Source organism: Megascapheus bottae, chromosome 2 (assembly GCF_031878675.1).
Source record: "Megascapheus bottae isolate mThoBot1 chromosome 2, mThoBot2.hap1, whole genome shotgun sequence".
NCBI lineage: Eukaryota > Metazoa > Chordata > Mammalia > Rodentia > Geomyidae > Megascapheus > Megascapheus bottae.
The window spans coordinates 43,884,542-43,899,255 of record NC_143510.1 but is presented as its reverse complement, the minus strand read 5'-3'; positions in this window follow the sequence as shown (position 1 = coordinate 43,899,255).

Sequence of the window (14,714 nt, the reverse complement as noted above, 5' to 3'; positions counted from 1 at the left end):
TTTTTTTAAAAAATTACATTTCTGGTAACAATTTGCTTAGTTAATCCAGATATTTTAATTCCAAGTTGAAGGGGAAAAATGAGGTTTCACTTTGAAGGAAATGAAGCAGAAAAAGGAAATGATGTGGTTTTGAATTAAACTATTATTAATCTGAAGAGAAGAAACATTTCTAGTTCATTATGTAGCATTTTTTAAGTCAGCAAGCTGTGTAATGATGGAGATTCTAATTTGCTTACCTTCCTTGCTGTCAATTTTATGGTATGACTTCAGAAGATAGTAGCTTCATCCACATCAGGACTTTACTTTCTTGAAAAAAAAATTTTAATGCCAATACTAGGGCTTGAACTCAACCTGGGCATTTTTCACTCAAAGCTGGCACTCTAGCACTTGGGCCACACCTTCACTTCTAGGGGTTTTTTTGTTGGTTAATTGGAGATAAGAATCTCATGGACTTTCCTCCCCAGATGACTTCAAACTGTGAACCTTAAAACTCAGTCTCCTGAGTAGCTGGGATTATGGATGTGAGCCACCAATTCCCAGCTAGGAATCCTTACTGTGCAATAGAATTTGAATTGCTGTATCTTAACTGGTGTGTTTGTCACAATTGCCACTAAAATGTGACCATTAAGAAGCCTGGGCACATTATTATCTTGTAGAGAGGAGACAAAGATTTGCTGACAATATCAACTACTCTTTTAGTCCCAGACTGGGACTTGAAATCCCTATGTGATATTTGTTTTTTGCTCACTGGCTAGCACTCTACCACCTGAGCCATACCTTCAACCTGAATTTTAATTTTAAAGCCTTTAAAATAATCTACAGTATGTTTTCTCTTTTATTGTATAATGTTACCTTCACTTTACATTTATAGGGCACTCTCTGGTAGAGACTGGAGTAGCATGAAGAGCATGAATTTATTCATTTAATCGTCATGGCAATAATAACTGTGATAGAGACAGGACTACTGTAAAGTTTCCTCCTCCCCCCTCCTCCTCCCTCCCCCTCCTTCTGCCTCCCCCTTCTCCTCCTCCTTCCTCCTCTTCCTCCTCTTCTCCATCCTCCTCCTCCTTCCCCCTCTACCTTCCCCCTCCTCTTTCCCCACTTCCCTTCCTTCTCCCCTACTTCTCCCTTCCTCCTCATGTTCCTCTTCTTATCCTCCTCCTCCTTTGCCTCCTCCCACCCTCTTTTTCTTTTCTTTACCTTCCTTTTCTTTTCCTTTCTTTCTTCCTTCCTTTCTTTCTTTCTTTCTTTCTTTCTTTCTTTCTTTCTTTCTTTCTTTCTTTCTCCTCTTTCTTTCTTTCTCCTCTTTCTTTCTTTCTTTCTTTCTTTCTTTCTTTCTTTCTTTCTTTCTTTCTTTCTTTCTTTCTTTCCTTTCTTTTTCTTTCTTTCCTTTTTGTCAGTCCTAGGCTTGAACTCAGGGCCTGAGCACTGCCCTTGGGCTTTCTCAACGCTAGAGCTCTACCACTTGAGCCTCAGCACCACTTCCGACTTTTTTCTATGTATGTGGTACCGAGGAATCAAACCAGGGTCTTGAAGCACAGCTCTGCTTGCATCTCTTTGCTGGGTAATTGGAGATAAGAGTGGTATGGACTTCTTGCTCCAACTGGCTTTGACTGTGATCATCAGATCTCAGCCCCCTGAGTAGCTAGAACATCAGGTGTGAGCCACTAGTGAATGGCTTCTGTCTCAATCCCAGTGGGAAGAAAGAGGAAAAAGCAAAGGATGCAAGAGAGAGAAATGAGGATGATAAGTGTTCTCCAATATATAAAGGAAATGTGGAAGAGTAAGTTTAATATCTTTTCAAACTATTTCTGAAGTAAGTAACTACTATAAAAATATTTTATGGAAGAATCTGGGGGAGCAAGTGAGAGAAGGGTTAACATTGTTCAAAAAAGAAAAAGAAAAAGAAAATGTTGAGGCCAGGAGTTTGGCTTAGTGGTAGAGTGCTTGCCTAGCATGCACAAAGACCCAGGTTTGATTCCTTGGTACCACATACATAGAAAAAGCTGGAAGTGGTGCAGTGGCTCAAATGCTAGAGTGCTAGCCTAGAGAAAGCCCAAGGACAGGGCTCAGGTCCTGAGTTCAAATCTCAGGACTGGCAAAAAAAAAGAAAAAGATTTCCTCATTATGTGACGTATGAAATGTTAACCCCTTTTCACAATACCTTAAGAAGACAGAGCTATAGAACCAGTTAAAAAACAAAACCCTCCTTGAAAATACAGGAACCATTTAGCCATTAAAGAAAAGATAAGGAAACGTTCTAAGGAGCCAAAAGCCAGTGGCTCATGCCTGTAATCACAGCAACTCAGGAGGCTGAGCTGAAGATCACAGTTTGAAGCCAGGGCAGGAAAATCTAAGAGATTCTTCTCTTCAATTAACCACCAGAAAACCGGAAGTGGCTCTGTGGCCCCAAGTGGTAGAGAGCTAGTATTGAGAAAGAAGAGAAAAGAAAGAAAAGAAAGAAAGAAAAGAAGAAAGCATGTTCAGAGACTGCCCAGACTGAGTTCAAGCCCCACGACCAAAAACAAAGAAAACATTATATGTCTCATAAGTATGGCTTAAGCTCCAGCTATTACTTGGGCTGCATTAGATTACATTATCATTTTAAATTTTATTTTTGTGATAAGTACACATAAAAAATACTTAACGGGAAAATTCAAATGTAATTCTATCATTTGGAAATAGCAAAATGTAGCTCTTCTGTGAAAATTTTTTAGTTAATTTTGAGTACATGCATATGTAAATATATGTACCTAAACAAATTCAGATCATTGTATAAAGTCAATTTCCCTACTTTTTACTCAACTTTGTACCCAGGATATTTTCACATGTCATTAAAAATTCCATGCCTGAATATATTCCATTGTAGCTCTTTTCATTTCCTAAGGAAGACTAGGAAATGGAACAGGAGATGGCAGGACATGAAACCAGGATCACAGGATCCTGTATTGCAGAAAAACTATCAGGATTCAGGCGTGGTAGCTCACATCTGTAATCCTAGCTACTCGAAGGCTGAGATCTGAGAATTTCAGTTTGAAGTCAGCCGAGGCAAGAAAGTCCATGATTAATCTTCAGCTAGCTAGCAAAAAGCCAGAGAGAAGCTTTGGCTCAAGTGGTAGAATGTTATCCTTGAGTGGACAAACTAATTAACAGTGTCCAGGCATTGAATTTAAACCCCAGTATTTGCCCCAAAAATTAAAGAAAGAAAAAAAATAATCAGGTGTTTGTTTACATGTGCTTAAACTCAATGAAATTTCAGACTATAGGAGTTGGGATGAAAATTGAAGTTGTTTGGATACTTTCAGTGGTGTTCATGATCAAGGAGTTTGATCAAGTATCCCAAAGGGAAAGTCTCTTCTAAAGAGTCACTGTGGAGTTTGTCAAAATGTGATTCATGCGTTTGAATTCTTAATGGTTATATGCTAGGAATTCAGCTTGGACTTACCTTTCTCTTTATGTGTTTTACAATCAGACTGATACATTATTCAATTTTTTTTTTGGCTGGCTTAAACTCAGGGCCTGAGCATTGTCCTTGGGGTTTCCTCAAGGCTAGAGCTCTACCACTTTATCCACAACACCATTTCTGGATTTTCTATGTATGTGGTACCGAGAAATTGAACCTGGGTCTTTGTGCATGCTAGGCAAGCACTCTACCATTAGGCCAAACTCCCCACCCCTACCTTTTTTTTTTTTTGACTCAGTATCATTGACTTGAAAGTGAGCAGGGGCCAATCAAACTGGAGGAGCCCATTCATCTGCACTCTTAGCTCTATGAGCCATTGCAAAAATCATTAAACTTAAGAAGAGTGGTTTTTTTCCAGGTCAGTACATGGGCTTAACTCAGGGCCCAGATGCTGTCCTTAAACTTTTGCTCCCAAGGCTGGCACACTATGACTTGAGCCAAAGCTTCACTGCTGGCTTTTTGTTGTTTAATAGGTGGTATATATATAATTTGTCCCATGTGTGTTGAAACTTTAATCATCATATCTCAGACTCCTGAAGAGCTAGGATTACAGGTCAGGTTTGAGCCACTAACACTTGGCCTTGGAAATGTTAATGTAACTCAAACACACACAGAACCATCAATCAGGTCTTTGATAACAGAGAGCTGAAAAATAAAAAGCTTCCCGATCTGCATCAAATGCAGTTCTATACAACGATTTCATACTTATATAATTGTGATGCTCTGACTTTGATTTCAGTCAAAACATGAATAGCCATTGTTTCCCAGGCTTTCCATAAGGATTACCAGAAATTACATACCTTAAAACAACCAAAATTTATTCTTTCACAGCATGAAGGCAAAATATCCAAAACAGGAGGTATTGGTTGAGTCACGCTCCTCCTTATGTCAAAAAAGATTCCTCATCCAACTTCAGGGAGCGCCTGGCTTGGGCTGCCTGACTCCAGACTATTTTTCCTTTATCTTTTCTATATGTTTCCCTTCAGTGGATTCCTTCTATTGGAGTAGAACCAAAAGCAAGAGGATTGTGTCTCAACGTCTTTCAATTTGTTTTTGAAAGTTTTAGCAAGGATTTACTTTTGTATAACAGGTTCAAGGAGAGGGGAAAGAGATACACACACACACATTTTATGGTTCCCATGAAAGAAATGTAAATTAAAAGCAATCAAAATGCTGAAATTTCTGTGTCTGCAAAGACCTTTTCCTCAAATGTCATATTCACTGATTTCATGGGTTAGGCCATGCCATGTTTTGGACTCATTATATTATTATTAGAGTACTACTTGAATTCAGGGATTGACTGCTATCTCTGAGCTTTTCTGCTCACTATTGGCTCTTTACTACCTTGGGCCACAGCACCACTTCCAGTTTTCTGGTGGTTAATTGGAGACAGGAGTTTCACTGACTTTCCTATCCAGGCTTTGAACCGCGATCCTCCTCTCTCAGCCTCCTGATTGGGTAGGATTATAGGTATCAGCTCCTGGCTCTTGGGACCCTTTAATCTTGTATTTTGTTCTTCTGCAATATCAGTGAAATGTCCAGAATAAACAAAAGCAAACTCTTAGACTCTCTTGATAGCCCCTGTAATGGAAGTTATCTTATAATATGAACTTCAGTTTTTGTACCAAGCAATACACTACCTACAAGAATATTTGGGGTAGAGGATTTTTTCCTTTGGAAAAATTGCTCCATCCCCATTTTGGATTACTTCCTACACAGAAGAATTTAAGAAAACCCAATACTCCTTTTTTTCTGAGGCTCTCACATGGATTCCAGATGTTGATCATAGAATCCAAGAAGGTGTTTCCTCATTACACAAATGTGGTACACATCAAAAAAATTGGCATTGTTTAATTTCTGAGTCATACATGAACCATTGTTTTTTGTGATATAGTTATTTTAAGTAATTCGTAAAGGAAACAATGTCAGTATTCTGGACACATACCATATTTGCGTAATGAGGAAACACCTTCTTCTGCTAAATCGTCAACATCTGGGATCCATGTGGGAATTTCTTTGAAATTTTAAATGAAGACAAATTAGTATGGCTTATAACTAGGACGGCAATGGATGCATTAGCTGGCCATCAACTGGGGGTGAGTGGGGTTGGAATAATTGAAGGGAGAATGATGGGTGACACTGACCAAAATGCATTGCATTCATAAAATGACAGGCTGAATTGAAACCCATTTGTACTATGCAGAGATAACAAAAGTAAATAATTTTTTTAAAAGCCAGTAGGGGGGCTGGGAGTTTAGCCTAGTGGTAGAGCACTTGCCAAGCATGCACCGAGACTGGGATCCGATTCCATTGTACCACATACATAGAAAAAAGCCAGAAGTGGTTCTGTGGCTCAAGTGTAGAGCTCTAGCCTTGAGAAAGTCCAAGGACAGTGCTCAAGCCCTGAGCTCAAGCCCTACAAGTGGCAAAAAAAAAAAAAAGCCAGTAGGGGTGGACTTGGCACTACACTGTATTTCAGAAAGTGGGCTGCTTCATTGACAGAAATGGTAATGCTTTTACAAGTTTGAGGATGGGTAAGTGAAAGTGTGGGATGGAATGCAATACTGAATAGTATTGAGTCAAGGATCAAAAATCAATTCACACACCAGGTGATAATGGCTCACACCTCTAATCCCAGCTAAGGGAGGCTGAGATCTGAGGATCATGGTTCAAGGTCATCTCAGACAGAAATGTCCATGAAACTTATCTCCAATTAACAACCAAAAAATCGGAAGTGGAGCTGTGGATCAAGTGGTAGAGCTCTAGAGCAAAAAAGCTCAGGCCCTGAATTCAAGTATCAGGACTAGTATGTGCGTGCGTGCGTGTGCGCACACACACACACACACACACACACACACACACGTGATTTCATATGAGCTGGTCATGTATAAAGTTTCCAAACATTGCTAAGTGACCTCAGGGGAATGGAGGGGACTCTCTGAGTTGATGAGGCGTGGATTCATATTGTTCTTATACTAGTTCAATGATTCGTTAGTGAATTCATTCACTAAATAACTTGTTTACAGTGCTGTGCTAGACTAGGAATATATTGCTGAACAAGTTATTCATGTAATCATTGCCTACAAATCTTCCATTTTATTTCAGTGAACCATTTTAAGTTCATAAAAATATGAATTACAATAAACTCTGCAAAAGATACAAAATGAGGATGGGACAAACTTTATTCTAGGTAGGTAACATTCCAATGATCTCTTCCCCCTTCCCCCACCCACCCACCCCAGGATGAAAACCAACTATGTATGCAAAGAATCAAGGGAACATTTTTCCCTTTCCCTCTACCACTCAGTAGAAATTTTGGTAGAAGAATTGTTGGCGAATACTGTAAAGCAAGACACTCTGTGTGTCTCAAGATGAAAAGCAAGATCAGTGGGAAAAAGTATAGTGAGCAGAGAGAAAGAGCATATAGACTTGGGCACAAACCAGTGGTATCAGGCAAGAAGATTGGATTTTACTCCAGGCATCTGAAACTCACTGAACTCTCCAATCTCTGGCACAACTGGTTTAAAATAAGTCGGCGGGCAGGGGAATCAAGACATTGGAGACAATGATTTCAGAGTGATCTTGTTTGTATGAATCTTCTAAGAATACACGTTTCACAGATGCATTGGAGTACATAACTTCACTTAATCAAGTGCGTATTACTTGGACAAATCCTCATCCAGGTTGAGTGGTGTGAATTCAGCCAGATGGCCAAAGTGAATTCCCTGACTATAATCAACCAAAAAGAGTTTTTTTTAAATTGATGTTTATGGTCTTTAAGTAGTTGTTCACAGGAGTTGCGCATTCAGCATTCAACAGAGCAGTGTATGAATACAGTGAGTCTTGATTGGAGTCACGTCTTCCAACATTCTCACCCACTCCACCCACCCCAACCTTGCCCTTATTCTTCATTTTGTAAGTTGTACATTGAATTCTTGACTGTATTTTCCCTCCTCTTCTTTTCATTCATCAGCCCTCCCACACTAAGATTGTTTCTTGCAATGTAATCTTTTTTCTTTTTCTTTTTCCTTTTTTAAAATTGTAATTAATAGAGGGTTACAATTATATTCACCAGATAGAAGGTGCATTACTTCACACATATTGATACCCTTTCTCATGTTTTTGTCCCCATTTCCTTCCCCCACCCCCTCCCAATCATCTTGTTTCCCCCCTTCCCTTTCCTATTTCAAATAAACAAATAAACGTATATACAATATGCCAGATAACAAGATAAGATACTGTAAAAATATGAGACATTAATTGGAGATAAGAATTTCACATTCTTTAGTGCCTGTGCTGGCTTTGAACCTCAATCCTCAGATATCAGCCTCCTGAGTAGCTAGGATTTCAGGCATGAGCCACTGAGCCTAACTAATGAAGCTCCTTTTTACAATTAATTTTTTGACCATAAAAATTAAAGTAAGCCCAGTACCAGTGGTTCACCCATGAAATTCTAGCTACTCAGGAGGCTGAGATCTGAGGATTGTGGTTCAAAGTCAATCTGGGCAAGAAAGCCTGTGAGATTCTTCTCCAATTAATCACAGAAACAGAAACAGACCAGAAGTGGCACTATGGCTCAAATGGTAGAGTGCTTGCCTTGAGCAAAAGGAGCTCAGGTACTGCATCTAGACCCAGAATTCAAGCCCAGGACCAGCAAAATAAATAAACAAATAAAACATAAGAAAAGATGACTTACGCCAGGAGGATCACAGGAGGCTGACATCTGAGAATTACAGTTCAAAGCCATCCAGGACAAGATAGGCTAGGAGATGCTTATCTGCAACTAACCACCAAAAAGCTGGAGGTGGAGCTGTGCCTCAAGTGGTAGAGTGCTAGCCTCGAGCAAAAAAATGCTCAGAGACAAAACGTCTAGTTCTTGAAATCAAATCCTACACACACACACACACACACACACACACACACACTCACACACACACACACACTAAAAATAAACACTGTTCTAGATAAATACACCTATGTGACACACAGAACTTTGGATACATTTTCAGTGAAAGTGTGGTTCAAGTGGTAGAGTACCAGCCTTGAATGAAAAAGCCAGTTCTAGGACTTTGACCTCCTCTAAATCAATTGATCCTAGGTCAAAATTTCCTATTGAGCTAGGCAAGGATAGCTCACATTTGTAATCCTAACTATTCAGGAGGCAGAGATCTGAGGATCATGGTTTGAAGTGAGACAAAGCAGACAACTTTGAAAGACTCTTTTCTTCATTTAACTAACAAAAAGCCAGAAGTGGAGGTATTGTACAAGTAGTAGAGTGCTAGCCTTGAGCAAAAAAATAAATTGAGGGATGGCACCCAGGCCTTGAGTTCAAGTTTCAGTACTGGCACAAAAACAAAGGAAGACAAGCAAACAACAACAAAATCTCTTCCTACTGGAAGGCTGTATCCACCCCATCTGAGGAAGTGAGAGAAAGTTCACTCTGAGTCTTATTTCAAACAAAATAGATTCAATTTTTAAAGAGTGTCAAAAACATGTTTCTTGGTTTTGATTCCTTGAAACTAAGCACACATTTTTACAACTTTCCACTTCATTTTCAAATCAATGTATATTTGAAGCCAAACGTGACAACAGATGTTTTTAATTCATAAACTAAAATGTCAAGACGTTATTTCTGAGCGGGTTATTTGATGTGAACATAGTCAGATGAGCCTTCTTTCTAAGTCTCCGAAGGGCCATTTAATTTTCAAAGGTAAGAGGTCATATTTTTCCATTAGGAAATTAACTAATGTGGGTTCAAATCCTGTTCATGTACACAGTCCTGTCAGGATTTATGACATGTGTAATCTCTTCCTTATTTTTATCATGCTTATCCAATATGCAAATACTTGGGGAATGACTTAAGCGCTGGTTAAATAAATCTTTGTTTTATTAAATTGCCAATAAAGCAAAATCGTAATTGTTACCTCATGAAAGTAGTTTAAAAAGCCCAGAAAATAGTGTAAAGTTCTTAGGTGAACAAGTGTATGAATAACTTTCATAAAAATCTCACTAATTTGGAATTTATAAAATTTTCTGGTACAGCTTAGGGATTATTAAAAAGCTGATGTGCTAGATGCTAGGTGTATCTCACACCTGTAATCCTAGATATTCTGGAGGGCGAGATCTGAGGATCAAGGTTCAAAGCCAGCCTAAGCAGGAAAGTCTGAGGCCTTATCTCCCTATAACCACCAAAAAGCCAAAAGTGGAGCTGTGGCTCTAGTAATAGAGCACCAACCTTGATTGAAAAAGCCAAGCAAGAACATGAGGCTCTGAGTTCAAACCCCAGTATCAATACAACTAAATAAGCAAATAAAGATCATTTCAATGAATCAGAAACTGGGCATAAGAGATGAAGCGGGCCATTTAGTTTCCCAATACTGAGCTCTTGTTCTATTACAGGCACAGTTCTAAGCTCTGGTGATATACTATGGGAAAATACTAGTCATAGTCTCTGCCTTCAGCTCACAGTGAGTGAGAGAAGTGGCAGAATAATTTTAGAAAGGAATAATGAGAGGGAGGGTTATTTCCAAAAGGAAATAAATGTTCCAGAAGTAATATTAACAACATTTTTTCTTTTATGCCAGTACTGGAGCTTGAATCCAGAGCCTGATGTTGTCCCTTAGCTTTTCTTGCTTAATTCTGGCATTCTACCACTTGAGTCAAATCTTCACTTGTAGCTGTGGGCGGGGGGGGGGGGGGGGGGGGGCGTGTGCATGCATATATGCACACCAAACCTGCACACTATTCCTGAGTTTCGTTTGCTAGGCTGGCTCTCCTGAGTGGGCCACAGCTTTATCTCCAGCATTTTTAAAAATAGTTTACTGGAGATAAATGTCTCATGGCCTTTCTTGCCTAATCCTTAGCTTCCTGAGTAACTAGAATTACAAGTGTGAGTAAGTGGTGTAACTGAGTAACTGTGGCTTTTTTGCTGGTTCATTGGACCTAAGTGTTTCAGGGACTTTCCTGCCCAGGCTGGCTTTGACCTGTGATCCTCAGATCTCAGCCTTCTGAGTAGTTAGGATTACAGATATGAGCCATGAGTTCCCAGGTCCTAACCTTCTACTTGAAGGTTCTATTATCTATTATAAGCTAGATACTGTGGGAGATTCATTTAATTCTCACATATCTACTAAATTTAGTACTATTTTATAAATTTCCAAATAACTACAAGCTTAAAGAGACTACATATTTTTAGGCCATATACTATGCTGTATATATAGTTTGACTAAATTTGGCTTTTAAATAGAATGCTGGGAAACCATTCTATTTAATGCTACATATCTTGAATACCAACTCATCAAACATGGAGGGTCAAGACTTTGAGGTAAATTGGACTGTATAGACCCTATTTCCAGATAGATAGATAGATAGATAGATAGATAGATGGACATAGATAGGTAGGTAGGTAGGTAGGTAGATAGATAGATAGATAGATAGATAGACAGATAGACAGATAGATGAGATAATAGTGACCTTTGTATTTTTGAGGCTACCCTATTACAATTTCCCATAGCTAATTAAGTAAATTACATGTATTAGAAGCTTAATGGAGACAGCAGAAATTCAATCTATTGGAAACAGAGAATTCAGTATCAAATCATAGAACATATTTTCTTTCAAGGCAGAATAGCCTGAATTACAAATCTTGTGGAGAAATTTCTGAAACCATAGATTCAAAGTCATGAATATTACAATGACAGGCAGGCAGCCTGGTGAGGAATCAGAATGGGACACTGTATTAGTAAATCGATGTGATTCTGAGATGAAGCAACAGACGGAGACACATTGGGAGTTGAGTCAAATTTGCATAAAATCATTGCGGTGTAACATGCCCAGCAGGGCAACAATGGAAAATCTCTTTGTCAATCGTCAACTGTGTACTTAGCTTCATGTCTGTTATACTCATGCATTTAAAACAGAAATCAAAGCTGGGCACTGGGGCTCACACCTGTAATCCTAGCTACAAATGGGGATACTGAGATCTGAGGGCCAAAGGTCAAAGCCCGCCTGGACAGGAAAGTCCATGATTCTTTTTTTTTTATTGTCAGATAATATATAGAGGGATTATAGCTACATTCGTCAGGTAGTTGGTGCATTACTTCTAGCACATTGATACCATTTCTCATGTTTTTGTCCCCGTTTCCCTCCCCCCATCCCTTCCCAATCATCTTGTTTTCCTCCCTTCCCTTCCCTATTTCAAATAACAAATAAATGTATATGCAATATACCAGGTAACAAAGTCATGTCAGTAACAATATGAGTTTGACCATGAGGGCAAAAAATGAGAGAAATAACATCATAGTACGTTAAGTGCAACAATCACACAAGATAAAGCTCGTTTCCATATCCTAGAGTTCCTTTCATTTACTCTCATATAACCTTATGTACCTAGGTTTTGAGCTATTGTGATGCCCTGCTAGGAGAGTCCTAGATGTGTACTATTTATTACAAATGAGGGAAACCATTGAGCCTATGTTTCTTTGGGTCTGGCTTACTTCACTTAATATGATTTTTTTCCAAGTCAAAAAAGTCCATGATTCTTAATTCCAATTAAGTACCAAAAATCCAGAAGCAAAACTGCAGCATAAAACACTAACCTTGAGGGAAAAAGATCAGGGACAGTGTTCTGGCCCTTAGTTTAAGCCCCAGAGCTGGCACAGAGCAACAACCCTCCCTCCCCAAAAGAAACCATTAAAAACAAAAACAGGCCTGAGAAATTGAACAAATCTCCTAGGATCTTCATAGAACTGAATGGTCTCTACAAAGTGTTCAATTTGTGTGTGTGTGTGTGTGTGTGTGTGTGTGTGTGTGTGTGTGTGTATGTGTGTGCGCGCATGCTAGTTCTGAGGCTTGAACTCAGAACCTGGACACTTTCTTTGAGCTTCTTTGCCCACATTTGAGCCACAGCTTCACTTTTCTGGCTCTTTTTCACCAGATAAATGGAGAAAAGAGTCTTATGGACTTGCCTGCTGAGCTGGCTTGGAAGGAGGTTCTTAGACCTCAGCCTCCTGAGTAGCTAGAATGACAGGTGTGAGCCACCAGGCCTCCAGCTTCAATATTTTTTTGAGGTCGGAGACTGTGTCTTGGCAACTGAGAATGACCAGTGTCCAGTGGTGTAGTCTTTCCTCTCTGGGGTTGGGGCGGGGAAGGCAGCAATTCACTCCACTTGTCATCATAGCTAAGCAGTTGGCAATATTGCCTCATATTAATCGTATGGATTTGTTTTTCAATCATTGATTCCATTCCCTCAAGTGTGCTATATGCCAGTGACATATTTTTCTTCTTAACATAATTATAATGTTATTACATGTTAAGTCTTAGTTGGCACCAGATACTGTATTAGAGCCTCACACATTTTCTGATCTTCCTGTCAACCCTAGAATGTTCTCATGATTGTATTAATTTTATAGATGGGACACCCAAGGTTTAGAATTCTAAATCTCACATCTGCTTAGCTTCAACACAAGCCAGGATTGTTTAATTCCAAAGCTTGTGCTTTTGCTTTACTATCCCCTCCCTAGGAACACTTGGTAGCTTTCCATTGATTCCCTGATAAACAAAGCATGTCCAAAATATTAAGAAAAAAGAAAAAAAAAACTACAGCCAGGAGCGTGGACTAGTGGTAAAGTGCTTGCCTAGCAGGCATGAAGCTCTGTGTTCGATTTCTCAGTACCACATACACAGAAAAAGCAGCAAGTGGTGTTGTTGCTCAAGTGGCAGAATGCTAGTCTTGAGAAAGCCCAAGTCCTGAGTTCAAGCCCCAGGACTGGCAAAACAAAAGAAAGAAAAGAGAAAAATCCTCAAAAATCATAACAATCATAATTATGTATCATAATTCCCTAACACAAAAGGCTCTACTTGTATGCAATCTTGTGAAGAGAACTCACACATTTATGTCATGTGCTCAAAATACTTTAAGATGATTCCCTACCTCCAGTTCAAATCCAAGAGAACCAGAACTGAATTCCACGATGAGTACAGCTCACAGTTCAGTTGCTCTACTTTCCTTCTTTGTCACCCATTGATAGGTGGTAATGATGGTTTTCAGCCTCAGCGTTTAATCTAGAGTTAGGAGTATTTGTTGGAAGTTGTTAGAGAATAGACCCCAGTACTGAGCTTGAACGTGGTATCTTGTATTCTCATTTATCCTTTTCTCCTTAAGGCTTTAGCCTTAGCCTTTAGCCACCTCTTAACTTGCCATATTTTGCTGGTTAATTGGATGTGAGCGTCTCCAGTATTTGACTATCTGGGTTGGCTTGGACTGTGATTCTCAGATCTTAGCCTGCTGAGTAGCTAGGATTACAGGGGTGAGCTCCCAGTGCCCAGACAATGTTTATTTCTTGTAACTCTGACATTGCTATAACCTAGAAATTGTTCCCTAAGTAGAACAAAGCAGAATCAAATTGATTTTAGGACAACAAATATACACATCCATGAATCCATGTGAAAACAAAAAAAAATTAAGAAGTTTAAAGAAATCTGGGTGCTACTCGGGAAGCTGAGATATGAAGATTCTGGTTCAAAGCAAGTCAGGGCAGGACAGTCCATGAGATTCATATTTCCAATTCATTAACTAGCAAAAAGGCAGAACTAGATTTGTAGCTCAAGTGGTAGAGTGCTAGTGTCGAGTGAAAAAGCTCAGGGACAGTTTCCAGGCCCTAAGTTCTAGCCTCAGTACACAGGAAGGGAGGGAGGAAAGAGACAGACAGACAGACAGACAGAGACAGAGAATGTTTTAAAGAATTATCAAGTCAACCTAGATTTAAGCAGACAATAATTCATAGAAATATCAGCTATTTAAACATTTTTTTTTTGCCAGTCCTGGGCTTGAGCTCAGGGCCTGAGCACTGTCCTTGGACTTTCTCAAGGCTAGAGCTCTACCACTTGAGCCTCAGCACCACTTCCGGCTTTTTTCTATGTATGTGGTACCGAGGAATCGAACCCGGGTCTTTGTGCATGCTAGGCAAGCACTCTACCACTAGGCCAAACTCCCAGCCCCTATTTAAACATTTTAAAAATAATATTTTCATTATGTGAAGAGCTGGAAAAGTTATAACCATTTTAGCAATCAAAGAAAAGTAGCTTCCAGACACATGTTGAAGTCACACAATGAAATGGAAATTCAGAAATAAATGTCTTCCTCCCCCTCTTTGGTTCTTCCCAGTGTTTCAATTGTTTAGTGAATAAAGATCTGAAATTATATGTTCCAATCTCTAAACTGAGTTTATCATCATTCAAAGAAATTATGACT